The sequence below is a fragment of the Malaya genurostris genome, chromosome 1 (assembly GCF_030247185.1).
Source record: "Malaya genurostris strain Urasoe2022 chromosome 1, Malgen_1.1, whole genome shotgun sequence".
Classification (NCBI taxonomy): Eukaryota; Metazoa; Arthropoda; class Insecta; order Diptera; family Culicidae; genus Malaya; species Malaya genurostris.
In genome coordinates, this window is record NC_080570.1 from 56,917,253 (window position 1) to 56,933,865 (window position 16,613).

At 37.2% G+C, this 16,613-nt stretch overlaps 1 protein-coding gene across 4 annotated transcripts in view; it reads right to left on the minus strand.

The window, feature by feature from the left end:
- Positions 1 to 16,613, minus strand: part of LOC131440151 (homeobox protein prospero) — a 281,565-nt gene that overhangs the window by 38,694 nt on the left and 226,258 nt on the right. The window lies entirely within an intron of this gene.

The following is a 16,613-nucleotide window of genomic DNA, read 5'->3' on the forward strand; positions in this document are numbered from 1 at the left end:
GTTTACAGGTCTGGCAAGTTTACAATTATACATATTCACATTGGAATGTCGGTTCCGGAAGTACCGGAATCAGTGGTCAAAACTCTCCAAAACGGAACTCAATCACTTTGTTCCGAGATGGCTCTACCGATTTTCACAAACAACGGGTATTCAGGAACTACAGAAAGAAATGGGTTTCAAATTTTAAAACCGTCATTAAGAATGATGCTGCAAAAACTCTTCTAACTTTGGTTCAAAACTATTTCTATTTCTATATTCTCAGTAAGACATCATCAAATGACTAGGTGGAATAAAAAAGATTTTTCTTGCATTGCCACTCGTATGGGTATTCTTTCAAGTCGATAGCACTCGTAATTCCGGTGCAGAGAATTGGATTCCAATAGAATGAATAACAGTCAATGACGCAAAATTTACCGTTCTTCTGAGACCAACGTCAATGTGAGTATCTTTTTGTAGCAGAACACTCGCTCGTTGAGTTACCGGTGATCTGCAATTTATGAATATTCATGTCTAGCAACATCAAAGCAGTGTTCCTTTAGGTCAGTCATGGCTTGCTTCGATGAAACATACACACTAAGATTTAATTCCTTTGTTCGGTAATATTTTTGACAAGGAATCTATAGAAATGACCGATTTTTCGGTACATGAGTTTTAATTTACAATAATTATGCAATTTTTTACCGGACGATCAGTTTTACGTAAAAACCATTCTGGACCTTTAAAAATCTACTGATTTTTCATTATTTTAAAATAATGCATTTTTTCCAAGCCAAATACGGAAAATGCTTCAATATTGTCGCATCATTTATCCAGATTTTTTTGTATGTCCAATTATAAAAACTATCAAACATCTACCGGCACTGAGTACTCATTTTAAGGAAGCCTGTCTTTATCGCTTGGCATTCCAAGCTGATGATTTTACGTAGTTTTTTTTATTTATTGATTTACTTGTATTTGATACGTACTAATTTTCATTCTAAACATTTTTTTAGATACATTTAGTGAGTTTTCCCCATATAAGTTCACGGCAAGCTCGTCTCAAAGGAGCATGTGCGAGTATAATTAGACTTGGAGTCAAATCTACGGATTTGACCTCAGGAAAAAGTGGCATCACTGTTTGCATGACACAAGATCAGAGCATACCAATTAAAGCTTCAAATCGTTTTATGGCCCTTTTTGTCTTCTGTCTAGCAACAACCTACCTCTGGCATGCTACGCGTAGGACTGATTACGTTTTATTTCTATTTATAGGTTAGCGTGCTTCCAACAGCTTCGCTTTTGCATCGATTAGCCAATCAGAGCGATGTTTTCCCTTTGATGTATCGCTTACTCCTTCAAAGCCGTCGTCTATGGCAAGGAAATCCGGTATGCCGAAGATTTTTAGAAGACAAAATAGGACATTGCTCGCTACTAATAAAAAATTTAATCATTTATAATTGAAAATAAGAAGCTTGATACCTTCAAATCAAATCTTAGAAATAATTCCAATCAAATAATGAAATAATATTGATACTTGATACAAAATATACTGAGCTGTAAGTGTTTAAAACCTGACCACATTTCTACGTGTATTTTTCCTTGAATTTCTGAGTTGGACCCCTATATAGAAAATAACGATGTGTTCCACATCAAAATACATGAATATGGCAACCCTGTATCTAAATGACATACGCTGAAGATTAAAATAAAATGCTCACACTCAGACAAAACGCTAAGCTCTAAGAAAGAATTGTGACTTTCAGACATAAGCATAATAAATATATTCTATACATTTGTCTTATGATATAGGGAGGAAATTCTTCATTATTTTACTTCCGATAGTCTTACGAAGTTTACAAAAACGTTTGAATGAACTTCATAGGTTAGGTTTTATGATAATTATTTTGTAATATTGTATATTCTGGTCTGTAATTCAATTTAGGACTTGTTTCTTAACATTAACAACATGTACCAACCGTTAAAAAACATTCTGAAGCTGTTTTCAGCAAAGAACGGCGTAGTCCTACGTCAAAACATTTTGACTTTAGAAAAGCAATGCCAATGAAATCAAAAATCGTACACATGTTTAAACAATAGAAAATTAATGATTCAAAATTCTTCTCTCGATCTTGGCCTCCGCTTCTGTGCACAAATATCCAATGTAACAAAGTTCTTTCCGTACGTAATTTTTATGCTTTCGATATATCTTTCGACCTGTAAAAATTTGCGGAACTATGTGACACTTTGGCATTGCTAGTAAGCATGTCAGAAGTGAGTAACCTGCATGCTAAAGGAATGAGCTAAAGTGCGAACTGAGTACACACAGAGAACAATGTTGTAAAATAAATAAATTCCGGGTAATTCTAAAGATCTTTGTTGTTGATATAGTGACAATAACAATTCTGGTTTGTTTCAACTTTTTTTCAATCTCATTAAATATTTATAGTGGCAGCACTGTGTAATTAAAATCAGCATCAAGCCGTTTTTCTTTTGATTGAATTAAAGTATAACCAAAAAAGATTTGTTAAATTAGTGTAAACTCGAAAGTGTGAGAAGAATGAACTGCTGTGTTCCACCAAACTTGACTTTTTCTGGTTTCCAAAAGATCCGGTAATACGTCAACAATGGGTTCGATTTTACGTTTAACATGAGATATTTCGTGTTTTGTTATCAAGGCTCAATTAATTGTTTTTAAGCGTTAATATATAATTTAAAATGCATTCACCAAAACATTTTCATGTTTATTGCAAATCAAAAACCGAGTCTAAAAATTTTAATTAAATAAATATTTTTTCTTAGCATAAAGTTATTAAAAAATCTGTAAATATGGCTACACTGTAGCCGATACGTTGGTATTTATCCCACAGGGCTAAAAAGGCGAGAAGGATGATTCGGAAGGAAGAATAAGAAGCCAGTTGTCAGGTCTTGTCTTAGGGTTAGATGAACATATAATCGTTTTTTTGAAACACAGAGTATTTTTCTGCGTGTAAAATGACATTTTGACATATTGTGTCCTCAGAAAAAAAAAATCGGGAGCGAAGTCTATCTCGCTTTGCTAGGTTGCTTCAGCGAAGTTAACAGTGTCCCAATGTAATGTAGACTTTCATGTGATTTGTTAATCATTCAAAGTTGTACGAATTCTTAGTTTAAAACCCATTAATTCCTAAACATGCACTATCAACTTAAAACGTACCCAGAAAGTGATATTCTGTTGTTATGAGCTTCGATAGTGGAAGCAAGAAAATTGATTTTTTTCTGTAAAAGCACGAGGTCAAAATCAAGATAACAAAATATGTGCATGGTTTAATCAATTGATGCATAGGAAATGACAGTTCAACTGACGTCGCTCGGAATCATCGCTGCACTGGAATCTGTAGCGAATTCCAGGTTAGTGCTGTAGCGTCAATAACATGTATTTCGTTAGCTAACTAAAAACTCAAAATAAAACAAGTCCTCAAATTCTTAGAATGTTTACTCATTCAATTCAATTAGAAAATCATTAGAGTATTAGAATGCGCTGGCATTGGTTTAACTTTCGGTTCCCTCAAGCCACGAAGACTGAAACTAAACTGATTTTTTTCCTGCCCTTCACCGTGAATTTCCTTTTCCCACATTTGGACTTGATTATTACGCAACCGTTTCTCGGTTCTGTCTGTAAGATGGTCATACGAATTGAAAGATATCCTCATCGTCGGTGCTGCGTACTTACAGTTGATTCAACGTTTCCCCCTTCTCATAATTTGACAGGCACATGAGGGCATTTAAATTTCTTCGATGCAAACGAATTACGAAGAAGAAATAAGAAGTAGGGTACCGTACCGGGCAGTTGTTGTTGTTGCTGCTGTTTTTGGTGACTTATTGGCGCTTTTTCCGTCGTCAACGGACGAGGTTTGTAAGGAGGTGCAGTGTGCAGTGAGCGGAAAAGTTCGTTATTTCTTGCTTTTTAACGACGAAGCAAGCCAGTGGCAGTAGGAATCGAAAGCAACAGAAAGCGGGAAAAAAGTCGAAGCGATTGCAATCGCATACCAACCGGGGTGGAGATATATGAGTGTTTTTCTATTATTTTCAAATTTTTGCTGAATGGAAACCTGTGACACTGAGAGGAAAACTTTGCGCTTGGCTGATTTCGACCGTTGAAGAAAAGAAACACCGTGAGAACGCAGAGCGGTGACGGGTTGGTTGAAATATTTCCACGCGTGAAATATTTCCTGTTGGGGGGAGGTGACCGTAATTGATGCATATAAGCCGGTTTGTCTATTCGTTATTCTTAACATTAAAGGATGCTAAATTCTAATACAAACAGAACACTCAATGGAAGGGGGGTGAAGAATTTCCAGTCGAAAGCAGAAATCACATTAATAATTGGCGGCTGCTTGCAGATTGAAGACACACACCGTTCGTGTGGAGCACACACACACAGCAACCGACAGCCACCACCGAGGCTACTATTGTGCGACTCAACCGGATGACGATCGCTTCCGCCACTAGGATGTAGAGTGCGCTACACCGTCGTCTATAGTGTGCTGATGAATTTTTAATGCCCCGGTAAAATAACTTAGCCAAACGCTCCCGCTTGTCACTGGATGGATAATGTGCCCCAAGTATCATCATCACTCTGAGGACCTGCGCCCGTGCCGTGGGTGTGAGGAGAGCCTATGCAAACAAAAGCGCACACAGAACTGCGGATGATGGTCGCGCGAAAAATTTCTTCCCGTTTCCGCTGGCAGTTCCCTTTGACGTCTTTTGTGCAAAAATCTGTCACACGAGACTGCGTGTCGCGCGCGACAGTGGAGGGCCACGGTGGGGCACTGGGGGCGAAACATGAAAAAACGACATTATCTCACATAATGTGCAATGAATAACGAGAAAACAAAGCACGACAGCAGTCCCCATACCGAATGTGCCATGATGGTGCCAGAGTGCACGGATGATGGATGCACTGGCTGCCTGAGGAGGAGGGATGGGATGTGACACATGGGCACAAAAAAGAAAACATAGAAACATTTTTCTCTCTTTAAAAAAAAGTGTATGCATTGCTAGAAGAGGACATGTGATCTTTTGGGGCTGCCTGCTGGTTTTGCAGTGCCTGTCCACAGAGAAAAGGATCTATACCTTCCACTGGTCTGTGGAGCAACGGTCCCGTGGACTGCCGTCACTTTGTTTTCCTATGGGTTTCCACTGTTCCAAGTGTCGAATCCGTTGCTCGGTGGATGGCAACCCATAGAAATCACATGTAGTCAGTGCTTTTCTTTGTCGTGTTTCACCGTTGACAACGGGAGTGCAATTGTACTGACAATTACTCACTGATTAGGCAGCGATTATCATGTTTCCACCTAACACACGTTACCGCTTCCGGGGACATCTCTGATAGAGGACTCTGAAGTAAGGGATGCGACTATCAAACCACTTACTAAGTATATTAGTAATTTAAATTTACTGCTACTACTGCTACAGGCCGGTTTGTTCGGGGGCTGGCTTACCTTCCGGCATTAGCATATAAGGTAGAGGAGAGGCTTCGCTGTCAAGTGGCCATTTCCGTGGAGGCGCTGAAGCTCAAAAGAACCAAAACAAACAACCATCTTTCGACGATGACGATGACGACGACGACGACGACGAAGACGGCGGCGGCGGCGGACGGGATCGGTGACGGAGAAGGAGCTATCCTGGAGGTAGCACTATGTGAGTGCACTTATTTCACACTTTGCTGCCATGGAGTGGCTCCACCGAGCACCAACGGTGTTTGCCAACTAGACCTAGCCACACTTGAACCGTGCCGCGGCGTTCTGCCTGCCTTTTGGCTGGAGAGACTTAAGCTGAGGGTGTTGGAAGATGCCACATCGGTGCTCGTTGTCGCCTGTGACGACACACGACACACAACCGAGTGACGGAGTGCATTCTGTGAAGGTGTGGAACCACTCACACGAACGATGCTAGGTGGCATGGATTAGGAGAGCAAAAGGCACTGTTGCATACCGTACCGGGGTACAAGTGCCACTCCCGGTGCAGTTGAAGCACACCGGCAAAAGATGGCGCTGCTGTTGGATTGCTGTTGGTCGTTGTTGAAGGAGTACAGGCGGGAAAGGTCGAGCAGTGCATTGGATTAGGCTGAAGATTCTAACAATTTAATTACTATAATTATCGCTCGGGTAGTGTGGAGTGCTCTCTAGTCGACGATAGTGACACTACTTGCTGACGGTTACAGTTGTTTTGGTTTAGTGAATTGCGATGGCAGTATGAGCGTGGGATTTGTTTTGGTAGCCTTTTACACTTGGTAGAATCAGTATTCGATGCAGCACTAATGTCTCAAAAATAAAAAATCTAAAGCCAACACAAACTAAATTTGATGTTAGTTTTTACCGCTTTCAGAATCCGATTCATTTGGATCAGCTGACTGAACCCGCATCACATTCTCATTGCTCTCTCTCTCTCTCTCTCTCTCTGGCATGGATAGAACGGAAAGGGGCGCTAAAAGGACAGCTGCTCGTTCAACGACTGCAATGCAAAGCAATATTTCTAAATCCCTGCAAACGGTTTTATAACATTTTTTTTTGGCAAACATACACCACTAGACAAAAGACTTTGGCACACAACGGATATCCCTGCAGGTAGAAGAAATCTTTAAGACGCAAGCTGCAACTGCACACCTTTCTTCCAAGACGTTTGCCTTCTCGACCCATTGTGTTCCTGACACAAGCAGAGAGAGGGACAAAACGGCAACGGGAAAGTAAACGAACGAATGAAGGGGACCCCGAAAGGTAAGTAACTTATGATTTCTTCCCGTCCCTTTTCCGTTACAAACCGGACTGGTCGGGTCTCACGATATACCACAGAAAAAAGGGTAATTTTCCCGCCGATTTGTCATTCATTAGGGTGTTTCGCTTATGGTGATTTGTTTGGGCTGAGATCTTCGAGAAAGGATGGGGGATGGGAATATGGTATGATAAGAACATCGGTAATCTTAAGTCGTGTTTACCTTTTTTCGTTTTATGCAGATTAACCGGGTTTCGTTTGCGTTTGTAAACCGATTTTGTTATTAGTCTGCGATCGAAGAAACCGTTCCAAGTTGGGTAATATGAACTGTTTTTGAACAAAAATACCGAAATTCCACATTTGAATGTATTTCCGTCGAATGGACCTTACTCATATGTCTTTACTATACAAGAACTCGTCGTCTTCCACCCGCCAACCAGTCTCGTTTTCGTCGGACGGACATTTAATTTTTTTCCAATTTTGCTAACTACACCAGTTCAGATCCTTGATCCTGGTCCGAAACACCGGCTACTGCCCCTGCAAGCAGCTAAACCCCTTCAATCCACACAAATTAACATGAAGGATAACAATGCTTCCAACTGGCGGCAATCGGAGTGGGAAGAGGACTTCGGATGAAATCAAAAGGGGTTAAATCTGCATAGAATAGAAAAAGTCCCGATGAAGACAGACTTGCACAATGAATGATTTGCAACAGTACCTCGCAAAAAAAACCATGGCCATGTGCTCAAGGAAATGAATATATCACCCCCCAACCGAGTTCTGAAACGAATGAGAATCGTTGGGAAATCGATTTTTGTTTTCGGAATGGGTAAGGAGGTTTGCAGCATGTGACTTGTGTAGCAGAAAGTTGAAAAATGCCGGCCAAAGCTGAAAAAAATTCTTTAAACTGACGTGTGCTCCTACTAGTTTTCATTTTCAAATAATGATCCAAAGAACAAATTCGGTCCCGCAATGAATGGCAGTTTTCTTCCCATCAAACAAGTCCAACGAAAGGGGGGAAGAAGGAAAAAAAATTCACAAGCATCAGCTCGAAAAAATGGCCGCACCTCTAATTAGCAGAATTACATTAATTAGGCAATTTTTAATTAAGTTTGCAGAAAACTTTACTTTCGTGATTTACTCCTTTCGAGGAGGCCGGCATTCGTAATCGTCGTCGTCGTCGCCTGCTCTTTGTCCTAGGAACAAAAAGAATAACGGGAAAAAAAAAGAACGGCTCGCGCTTTCGCGATGATGGTCGAAAACCATGATAGGTGTGCGCTGATGGGAACCTTTCCCCGTTCGGAGTTGAACCAAATAGCACCGGGAATGCATAGTAGGCATGTACTTCAAACTGCCACCTTGTTAAAATTTTCGGCTGATTGTGGCGGGTTTTGGCATTTTCAATGAGACACTAAAGGACGGACCGGGGCGTATTCTGAGTGAATGAGGGAGAAACGGAAAACTAACGACTTTAGTTAAATCAAGACGGTTTGTTTGGCGGGCGGCTCATGGTAAGGACTTTTGATTTCGTGCAGGCACCTACAAATTGGATGTAGCTGTAAAATCTTCTCCGAACCTATGGCAAGACCTATCGCCATCAATGTGGTAGAATTTTTATTTTTTGAATAAATACACTTAACGGAAATAAAATTTCTATCCATTCACTGTCAGTATTTCGATGATAAGATTTCAAAAGGTCATAAAACCGACAGTGACAGTTTCTCTTTTGATTATTTCTGCGTTATTATACAAATATTCTTCGACTATCTAGCACTTATCGCGGAATGCTAGTTTTGGGAGTCGTTTTACATAAACAGCTCGGAAGGAAAACAAATCATCAGTGATCAACAGACAATAAGTAAAAAGAAATTGCCACTTCTATCATCCCACGACGAAAAGAGCCAAACTGCAAATGACAGTTTCGCTATTCTTGCTTTTTCTTTTTCACGGATTCATAATATTTTTGACGCTTAACTCTTCGCATAAATTTTTGACTTTGAAAATAACATAGTTGTATTTTCTGCAGAAAACAACATATTTGAAGACATTCTTGGATCAACAGTTTGGTTTAACGCCACGAAAGAACTCATGATCAGAGTTGTCATTTTTAAATGTGTGTTCCAACGTGAAAAATCTGTGTTGCATATTTTCGATCATAATCTGCCAGAATCTGTGAAAAACATTTTAAAAACTAGCCATTTTTAAGAAATATTCATAAAAATCTGTAAAAATCTGTAAATTTTGATCAAATCTGTGTTCTGTGACACACAATTTGTGTGGCAAATAGCCAAAAAAATCTGTGGTTTTACAGAAAAATCTGTGAATATGGTAACTCTGCTCATGATGGATAAAGCACATGTTTGGCAGCTAATTACACGTATTAAAATTAGAATAAACATTTAAACAAATCACTGATAGCTTCCAAACGACGTTCATCCAGTGAGGTTATGTATGTCATGTTCGTGTAAAATTTAGTTCATCTATCACCCTTAGTCTACCGAGCATTTATAATCTTTTATAATCTTCAGAGAAGCTATCCCATACAATTGAAATGGATGTTTTGTCGTGAATACGACTTACTTTACTATGGGGCGCCTTTTCAAAATTTACCCTCTGAGAGAGTGATAAGTTTTTGATCGTGAATATCTCTTGTTGTATCTAACGAATCAACATAATTTTTGCTACATGCCATCGGAAATATGATCACAATTTTATGATGACATTTTCAGTTGTGTGACATAATCTCAAATAATTCAATATTAAACTTTTCTGAAATGTTTGGTATAAACGAGTATCGAAGAGGATAATTCATAAGGCGCGTTTGCCTTTCTCGTATTTTGAAAGCTCATAGCTCAGTGATCTGTGAAAGAATTTATATAATCTAACTACCAATAGAATCGAAATTTTTCAACTCAAGTGTGTAAAGAAAAAGCATTGAAGTATTTCAATAGTACACTAATGAAAACCCTGTCTCATTTGACCCATGTCAACACCAGCCAATCAGAACGCGTTCTGAGGAAGAGAACAAAATATCTGCTGCTGTACAATAAATCGTTCGAGAAAAATGTTCCGAAAAGTGGTGAATATCGTAGTGAGTTTCTCAATTTGGTCCTTCTGAATGCTAGAAACGAATCCCTACAGCATATTGATAGTTTCTTTCAATAAATTATGCAAATCCGAAATGAAATAATCGACATTGAAATTCTATATGTGGCTATTTTTATAGCCGTTAGGACCGCCCATTAGTGAAAAAGCTACAAACGAAATCACGTAAAAAGAAACCTCTTAACAAAAAATAAATCAGTTTGGATTCTATCGCCACTGCGAGCAGATGTATTGTGTGTCGTTTGCAAAGCTAGTTTCGCTTCCGACAAGAGCGATTACGTCACAGCTGCCAGTCGTTTGCATTGGTGAAAAACCATGAAAAGAGGACAACGGTGGAGAGCATCACACAAAATCAGCCGTTTTGATGGCTCTAAAAGTTTTCGAAAGAACCATTAGGATTTCTTGTTCGGAAATCGAAGGTAAATATCCTCAGTTTAATGCAAATCTAGAACAGTGTGATTAGATTTGTGCACTTTTCGCTGTGTGAAATTCACAGTAATCGAGATCAAGTGAAGCCTTTTTTGTTTTTGCGAAAAATGTGAAAAAGGGGAATGCTTGCTTAATTCATACAAATGATCGACTAATTGATATTCGGAAGTGTTAAGGCACATGTCAGTTGTTTTCGTATTCACGACATCCAGTTATGTCTCTGACATTACCCACCTGCCTTTTATTATTTCAAGGAATGAAATGGCAGATACACGTCTGAGTTCAGTTTCAATTAGGTTTTAAACTAGGTTAGGTTTTCCAAGATGATGGTGGTTTCTTTACAGTTTCAATAATAACATCACGTTGTACACGATGATGACAAAAATGAACTGCCGATGAATCAAGTTCATCTTTGACAGCTGCCGTGTGTTTGTTTTGTTTTGCGACTGCAAGTTAAAAATTGAACAATGACGGAAAAGTGCCTGTTGAAAACGTGTTCCACAGTGAGAAGAACTAAAAACGATTGCCCTGAACGCGTTTCCAGCATCAAGGAGCGAATATCTGTTTAGTGTGAGACGACTTACAAATTTTAAATTCAAACGATGAACCTCTGAAGAAATTTTAAACTGTAAACAAACCACCGGCGGCTGTCAAAAAAAGTTCATTCTGTTCATTTTGTGAGGTTATGTCATGTTCGTGCAAAACCTCATAACACGTATTCGATTTTTTATCGTGACGTCACAAATGAACAAGCATTCATCCTTGACAGTTCAGCGGTACTGTTCACAAACAAGTTTAAACAAAATCGAGGAACACATCTCAAACAATCATTTTTACACTTCACAACTAGCCACTTTTATTTAATAAATCTCTGAAACGAATCTTAAACAAATGTTTTGAAACTCTATTTAGGCGATATGGACCGTGAACGTTCTCATTCGTTTGTCAACGGACATACAAACAAAAATGTATGTTTACAAAAGTACCGCTGAATTAGGTTTTTTATCGTGACGACACAAATGAACAAGTGTTCATCCTTGACAGTTCAGCGATACTGTTTACAAACAAGCTTAAACAAAAATCGAAGAGCACATCTAAAACAATCATCTTTACACTTTGCAACTAGTCACTTTTATTTAATAAATATCAAAAACGAACCGTATTCAATCGTGAACAAATGTTTTAAAATTTTATTTAGGCGATACGGACCGTAAATGGTCTGATCCAATTTGTCAATAAACAAACAAAAGAAACTTCTGTTTACAAACAGTACTGCTGAACTGTCAAAATGTGTTCATCCGATTGAGGTTAGCAGTGACGGTAAAAAACCTAATTAGGTTTTGCACGATGATGACATAAATGAACTGCCGATGAATCAAGTTCGTCTTTGGCAGTTGCCGTGTACTTGTTTTGTTTTGCGAGTGCAAGTTAAAAATAGCATAATGACGAAAAAGTGCCTGTTATAAACGGAATCCACAGTGAAGATAACTAAATGTATGTATTTCCAGCATCAAGGAGCGATATATCTAGTGTGAGGCGACTTGCAATTTTTACATTCGAACGATGAACTTCTGATGAACTTTTAAACTGTAAACAAGCACACGTCGACTGCAGGGCTTGCAAATTGAAGCAACGAATTAGGTTTTGCACGATGACGACACAAATGAACTGCAGATGAATCAAGTTCATCTTTGACAGTTGCCGTGTACTTGTTTTGTTTTGCGACTGCAAATTAAAAATTGAAAAAATGACGAAAAAGTGCCTGTTAAAAACGTATTCCACAGTGAAAATAACTAGAAAAATTGCCCTGTATGTGTTTCCAGCATCAAGGAGCGATACATGTATGAATCTGTTGAGTGTGAGGCGACTTGCAATTTTGACATTCGAACGATGAACTTCTGATGAACTTTTAAACTGTAAACAAGTACACGTCGACTGTCAAAAAAGTTCATTCTGTTAATTTTTGTGAGGTTATGTCATGTTCGTGCAAAACCTAATTAGATTTTTTATCGTGACGACACAAATGAACAAGTATTCATCCTTGACAGTTCAGCGGTACTGTTTACAAACAAACTTAAACAAAAATTGAAGAATACATCTTAAACAATCATCTTTACACTTTGCAACTAGTCACTTTTATTTAATAAATCTCAAAAGCAAACCGTATTCAAGCGTGAACAAATGTTTTAAAACTTTATTTAGGCGATACGGACCGTAAATGGTCTGATCCAATTTGTCAATAAACAAACAAACAAAATCGCTGTTTACAAATAGTACTGCTGAACTGTCAAAATGTGCTCATCCGATTGAGGTTAGCAGTGACGATAAAAAACCTAATATGAACAAAAGGGTTTCACCATCTGTGCTATTCACACACATTCGTATGTCAGGTAGAATTCACAGCGCAACCCAAGCAAGGAGAGCTGCTTCGTTCGTTCATTAGTTCATGAATATGCCCGCTTGCTGAGACCTATGCTTCATGAGGTTAGCAATTGATGAATGGTTCTCATATTGTACATGCCTATGTGGAAACTAGATTCATAACTTTTAGTTCCGATGAATATTAATTTAAAGAACATTGCTTTTAGTGTTTTTAGGATATATACACAGTGTAAACTGCCAAGAAACAAATTGATCGTTTTGAAAATGGGCTCAAATGCAAAATTTCTGCTATAAAATGTTTAAAGTATGTTTGAAATGTGATCAAATTTGGTCTTGGAATGCGAACACTATGTTAAAAATTATTTCTGTAAACCTACACTTTAAAAATAAACCGTAAACATTGCCTATATGACTTTGCTACGCGTCTTGTCTTCTTTCTCGTACAATACTAACGAGAGCGAACCCTTCATTTCATTACATTGTCATGGATTGCTTAGTTCATGTGTTCACTGAGACTGAGAGCACAGACAATTTTCTTGGCAAGGGGAATTGGTCTGCTCAGTAGCATATACTCTCACGCATCCAGTTTCTCTCTAATATAGGTCTCTCATTCAGCTATGTCAAGCAAAGTGTTCACAGCAGATGTTTTTTGTTGCTTCGTTCGTTTGAAGATTCACAATACAAGCCCTGGTCGACTGTCAAAAAAAGTTCATTCTGTTCATTTTGTTCGTGCAAAACCTAATTAGGTTTTGCACGAACATGACATAACCTAACAAAAATGAACAGAATGAACTTTTTTGACAGTCGACGTGTACTTGTTTACAGTTTAAAATTTCATCAGAAGTTCATCGTTCGAATGTCAAAATTGCAAGTCGCCTCACACTCAACAGATTCATACATAAATCGCTCCTTGATTCTGGAAACATACACAGGGCAATCTTTTTAGTTATTTTCACTGTGGAATACGTTTTTAACAGGCACTTTTTCGTCATTTTTTCAATTTTTAACTTGCAGTCGCAAAACAAAACAAGTACACGGCAACTGTCAAAGATGAACTTGATTCATCTGCAGTTCATTTGTGTCGTCATCGTGCAAAACCTAATTGTCAAAATGTGTTCATCCAATCGAGGTTAGCATTACAGTAAAAAACCTAATTGAAATTAGAATAAATACCGTTAGCTGTCAAACGATGTTCATTCAGTGAATTTCGTGAGGTTATGTTTTGTTCGTGCCAAACTAATGTCTCAAAATAAGATTATGTTCCATGTCATTTCCATATCATTCCAATTTTTCATTGTTATTTCTCACCATTCCAGTACAAGCAAGCCACCGACAGTTTATTCGTGTCATCATTGTTTGAAACCTGATCACGAATAAACTCGTGATGAATAATTACCGGAATTACTACACGTGAAGAGATTGTGATCCTTATTATTGGTGTCAATTCACGGTGAAAATCAAGTAAAGTGAATATTGGCCTCTATTACAGAAGTCACTTAAGAGAAAGAAATAATTACTTGGATGAGCTTAATGTTATTATGAACATCACGTCACCAACATTTTATTAAGAAATTTATTTTTCTAGTGATCACTTCAATGTGCGTGACGTGAAAGTTTAACCAGAGAAACGACTTCGGAAAAAGAGGTAAAATGGTATAACATGATTTGTGCGGTCATGGAATCTATTACTAATCCACTTTTCAGACCTTTCTTGGTAATTTCAATCAACCTCAATCGGTCTCCTTTCGGAATGCTAAAGCAAGTTTAAGTGATGATACGAATTATGAAATTAGTTGGGATAAAACGGGTTAAACAAGCTAGTACTGTCATTCCGATTGTATGTACTTAGATCACTGAAGTTTCCATGTACTATGAATCACTTTTGATAGGTTGAATTGAATTTACTTCCGAATTGTAAAGCAGAATTAAACATGAAATTATGTGCGAGGGAAAACTGGGGTAATACCATGTTGCACGATTCGTGGGAACATGGAAACTATCCGGTAAATAATTGGTGGAGTTATATGTGTAACATAGAACTGTCTTGTCTTGGTTTACCATAATTGACCGAAACACCAATCAGCGGATTTTTTTTCTGTAAATTCATGGAAGAAAAAGATTTGGGGTAAAACAGAATACAGTTAACATATTTGTGTTCGTTCTGATTGACAGTAATCCACACACCAAAAAAATTGAATTTTACGGGTGACTTAATCCCTCATACGGTGTAATTCATAAAGACCTAATTTGTCAAATGACGGAAAATCTCATTTGTAACGACTTAATGTTAGATGAGCTTGAATTTTACTGCTTTTGACTGTAACTTGCGTTCTGCTAGCAGGTGCGACTGCTTTAACTCGATTAACAGACGTACTTGCGATCCAATGATTCTCGGTTCAAGTCGCGACGGTTGCTCTCAGTATTCTTTTTTTTAATTATTTCAATGAATTTCATGCATGGAGTCTTAGGCACAATATTAAATGTTCTTCTACGTAAATTTGCGTGAGCTGCGACGCTCCATTTATGTGCATCTAATAAGATGTAAAATCACAGGGTTTTTTTTGTTATAAGTGTGCATTTATAGAACTTATGAAAATGTCAGGATTAGTCAAATTCAAATTTACCCACCATCTTTGAAAATGACGCTAGGTAGTGCATAGTGGTAAAACAAGCTAATGTCGTACACATGTTTTTGTATATTTTAGAATAGGAAGACGAAGGAAGCTTTCTTATTATGTAAACAACCGTTCGTGGACATACGGTATTTAGATGAGGAACGATAAGATAGTGATTTAACACACAGTTTTCAATGTTTTTGTAATATCTTTCATAACCAATAAACTTACAGTTTTCCTTGAAAAAGACCATAACCAAAGGTCGAAACGTCGGGCAGTATATAACAGTCGTTCTTATTTAACAGACCGCTAAAGCCGAAACCCTACACTGAAATGAAAATCTTATTTATATTCATTAGATTTGTCATATGAATCATATGCAGAATATAATTCATAGAAATTACATGGAAACTTATAATCTTTATTTAATGTGTACGTCAAATCTAAATGGACGTTATCATAATGAAAGTTATAAAAATATCCCATATAATTTATATGGAAATCCGATGAAAGTCGATAGTTGTGTCCTCGATATTCATCAACTGCTCCAGACCATTTTTTCAGGAAGTTCCGCATCTCAATGTAATTTTATATCGCTGACAAGACAGCTCATCCAACTTCGTTCAAGGATATGCGTTAACGGACCATGAAATATATATCCGGTACATTTCATTACTTTATCTGTCTAGTAAGATTTATTTTTTTTTATTTTCAGTCTCGACATCTCACTTCTCTTTCGCAAATATCATGAGGTGCTCCCTTATCGAAAGGAATACTAGTAAAGTTTGAATCCTCACAGAAAAGAAGTAGTTGGCAATTATCTGCTATTCGTATGACCTCCATTGAAAGTTTTATATATATATATATATATATATATATATATATATATATATATATATATATATATATATATATATATATATATATATATATATATATATATATATATATATATATATATATATATATATATATATATATATATATATATATATATATATATATATATATATATATATATATATATATATATATATATGAACCTATCTAAATAAATTCGAAGTGAATATAATATGCGCTTCATAAATTGTTCCAATGTATGTTGTGCGGATACCTAGTAATGGTTATAAGACGCGCCAATAAATTTGACTCATACTGGAAATTTTATTCGTTATATGGAAATCCTGTAAAAATAACGTTAAGAAGAGTTTTATGTTTCATAAGATTATCTCATATATTTGACATGATGTTGAACACATCTTGTAACAATTATTGGAAATGCTAATAGTGCAAAATCATTAGAATATCATATAATGTGAAAAAGAAAATTTAGCTCAGTGTAATTAATGCAAA